Source organism: Propithecus coquereli, unplaced genomic scaffold (genome assembly GCF_000956105.1).
Source record: "Propithecus coquereli isolate 6110/MARCELLA unplaced genomic scaffold, Pcoq_1.0 Scaffold332, whole genome shotgun sequence".
NCBI classification, from domain to species: domain Eukaryota; kingdom Metazoa; phylum Chordata; class Mammalia; order Primates; family Indriidae; genus Propithecus; species Propithecus coquereli.
The window spans coordinates 1,188,856-1,192,986 of NW_012148975.1; the positions used below are offsets into that span (position 1 = coordinate 1,188,856).

Sequence of the window (4,131 nt, forward strand, 5' to 3'; positions counted from 1 at the left end):
ATAATCAAGCTCTATTAGGAATTCATGTTTTGCATACTTTCTGTTTGCTTCAAAATCTTTAGCAGAAAATAAATATTTCAACCACGAGTTTGAGATTTAATTGTATTTTCTGTTTTTTTATATAATTATTAGTCAGTTCACTGACCAGCTACGTACCAGAAAAGTTACATGTGAAACAAAATTGTAATGTATAATTTAAATGATGCTGAGGGAATGTGCTCTTTAAAGAAAAGATCAGGTGAATAATTTTGAAATGTAAATAAAACTTCATTGTTTGGATTTGGCCAAATGTTTTCTTAAAGTGGATATTGGAAGTCATCAGGAATTTTTGTCTTCTTGTCTATCTCTTCCCCACCCCACCCTACTCTCTCTATTCACCCTCCTCCTGACTCTCATCATCATCAGCATCACCATCTATGGAGTACTTATCCATGAGTAGGCCATCGTGTTAAGTGTTGGAAGGGTTGTATTATGTGGTCTTTAGTGATTTGTAATGTATTAGATCTGTCCTTGTATCCAGGAAATTCTGTGATCATCTTTAGGATTCACTAGATACTTACCACCTTCCAGGCTTGGTTACGAGCTTTATTACTGTCTTATCTATCTCCAAGCTTGTTTGCATTCCAGTATTCAATCTATCTTAAAGTGTGTGTCAAACTTTTAAAATGATAACAAAACAACAATAGTATACCTTACTGTGTTGTAGGTATTTTTGCAAGTTGCTTATACAAATTAAATAATTCAATCTTATAACGTGATATTAATAGATACCACTAATGTCCATATTTTATAGATAATTCTGAGACACAAAGAGGTTATGAGACTTACCTATTGTTTCTACTGTATACCTACTTCAATATCTTTGCCTACATCCCAATCCCTAAACACCATGGTAAACAGCTTCTCAGTCCACAAGCAAGCATCCACTCTGAAGTTTTACAGCTTCACATGCCCTCATTGAAGTAACGCTCTAAAGAAGGTACTTGGTCCTTCACATTTTTAATCTCCAAGTGAATTACATGACTTTTTATTTTTGTTAAAATAATCTAGAAAATCATATCACAAACCTATGTTGATGTGTTTGTTAATGGGGTCAATGACTATTATAGCACAATGATTGAATGCAATGCTATGGATTTCAAGCACCCAATTAATTTATCCTGATCATATAATAGTTTTGTTGAAATGCACAATAAAGAAATCTGACTTTTCTAGCCCTCTGAAATGCCACTAATTTTATTTTCCTTGACTGAATAACACACAGATACCTTCACTGAAATAAATCTTTGCTCTTTTATTGCTTTGTTATTGAACTACACTCTATTATCCTGAAAATTAGTAGAAATAAATTTTCATTTATTAGTATGAATACAGTATTTCCATTCATTAACTCAAAATTCTTTTTCTGTATATTTTATTTTATTGCTTTCTTTTCATTCTGAACTAACATTAAAATTGAACTTTATTCTTTGAATTACTATTTATTTTCTTCTCATGTTTTACAATTAGTTGAAGTTTTGCAATATAAGTTGTTAATTATTATAAGGACACAAGGTGAAGAAACTGTTTTGTTTCTCAGCTTCCCACACATTGCTGGTTTTACTTTTGTACTCTGGCTGCTACTTAGCCTTCTCTTTTACCAATTCATCCTCCACTAACCACCTGTAGATTTGGGAAGCTTTAGCCTTAACTCTCTTCTCTCTTTCTCAGATGAACTCATCCAGCCCTTAATTAAGGACTGACAACATCCACAATTTTAATTCCACCAAGTCTGATCTTTTCATTTGCTCCCTTTGGGGCTTTGAGTCTGATCTTTCTCACTCCTGCCATGGCTGATTCTTTTTCGACATTCGTGCATCTCTTATTAATAGGAAGTTACCTCCTACGAGAGAGACCTTTCATCACCATTCCATTTAAAGTAACTTTCCTACTTTAGTTTTTCTCTACCATAATTTTTATACTATGAACTTAGCTTTTGGGTTAGTCCATTTTGCTTTGCTATAAAGGAAATACCTGAGGCTGGGTAATATGTTAATATGAAGAAAAGAGGTTTATTTGGCTTAGGGTTCTGCAGACTGTGCAAGCATGGGGCCAGCATCTCCTCTTATTAGGGAGCTTCCAAACAAGGCAGAAGGCAAAGGAGAAGCAGGAGTGTCACACGACGAGGCAGGGAGCAAGAGAGGAAGGAGGTGCTTCTAGGCTCTTTTAAACAACCAGCTCTGACATAAACTAATAAAGTGAGAACTCATTCATTATTGCTAGGAGGGCACCAAGCCATTTACTAGGGGTCTGCCCCCATGATCCAAACACCTTCAACCAAGCCCCACCTCCAACACGGGGGATCTCATTTCAACATGGGATTTGGAGGAGCCGAACATTCCAACCATATCAGCTTCTTTAGATGTTTACTGTGTGATCCTTACGGTAATTATGCTTCCTGATGAAGGCGTGCTGTTGGTTAGTTGGTTCACTTCTATATATGCATTGCCTTGAACAGTGTTTATTTCCTAGTAAGTGCTTCATAAATATTTATGAATGGATGTTAAAACTTCATGAATAAATGAAAACGTTTAACACATTGTTAAAATTTAGCTAATTAGTGATAAAAGCTTTACTATAATAGTGTATGTATTGGGTTATAAAAATATTTGTTGGATAAATGAGTAACAGATTAATGAAGAAATTTAAATAAAATAAAAACACGTCAATTTTCTTGATAAATTAATAATTAAAGTACAGACAGAAAAGGCCTTCATATAATGAATGATATAATCTACTGATTTAGGAAATTATATTTGTATCTTTTCCTTTCTTGTCTTCATCTGTTGAGACCTTAGGCAAATTATTCAGATCTCCTGTGTCTCAGTTTATTCTTTGTTGGAGTAAGGATGCTGAATTATGTTACAATTAATTATATATCTACCTTCTATAAGCTTAAAATTTAATTGTGTTGCCCATTTTGTCTTATGAATGAGAAAAGAGGCTGTAAAAGTAGATATAATAGCTTTGGGAATCTAGTCTAGCTTGGTCAATTTTTCATTATATCTGCACCTGAAATTACCAGATATAAACTACAGAACATAAAATCTCCACAGAAAAACTTCATCCACAACCAAAATATAAATAAAATAAATTGTAGAGGAAATCAACTTAAGTATGTTAACAATTTCAAATCAATGTGTCAGCAAGCTGCCTTATCATTTCAAGAAGGAAATTTGCAGCAGAGTTCCAGTTTTCAATTTCAATTTCTCTCCATTTGATTTCTAATTTAAGTTTCCACAGGAGAAGGAAAATATCCCCCCACTGAAATGGTCTTCCCACATTCTTGTTTAAAGCAATCCTGCACTAGATTTCAGAAACCTGGGTTTTATTTATTGACCTCAGTCATGTAATCACCTCAGGTTTCTCAAATTTAAAGTTAAGTTGCGCTATAACAGGGATAGAATCAGTTTTCTCCTTAGGCTATCAACACATGCTGGGAATGGAAAGGGGATATAACTGATTTTTAGTGTTATACATGATGTGTCACCTTTGACTGAGTTCAGTCATCTTTATCACTGCTGCTAGCTTAAGGATTAGATAATAAAGACGACAGTTTTGTGATTAGAGCATGTTTAACTTTTACACATCCAACAGGGCATTTTACAAGTATGCAACATGATTGACTCTAGAAATACAATTCAAAAGAAGGGAAGCCAACATTCAGTATTTTTAAAAACCTCATATTGTTATGCATTTTTTAGTAGCAAGGAGAGTTTTGATAAGCCAGTATACTTTTATATTTCTCTGGGACAGTATTTTGCAGGCTCAAATTTACCCTCTTGCAATTAAAATTATTTAACTGACACATACATGTACTGCTTTGATAACATCAATAAAGTAATTGTTCCAAAGTATAAACTGCAAAATTTACATTAATATGAGAAAAGTATATTCAGAGACAATTTTCCATGGATCTCTCATGTTTTTGAACATCCTGTGAGCAGAGGCATTGACTGTATTTACAAGAGTACCTGTATAGGAAAAAGTCTTTAAAAATAAAAATAATACGTCCCTGGGGAACAGAGCACAGGTTTGTTTACTGTCTGCAGCATTCACCTGGTCTGTTTTGCATTGTCTCAATGAGACTTG

At 33.8% G+C, this 4,131-nt stretch overlaps 1 protein-coding gene across 3 annotated transcripts in view; it reads left to right on the plus strand.

The window, feature by feature from the left end:
- Positions 1-4,131, plus strand: part of FSTL5 (follistatin-like 5) — a 920,996-nt gene that overhangs the window by 687,667 nt on the left and 229,198 nt on the right. The window lies entirely within an intron of this gene.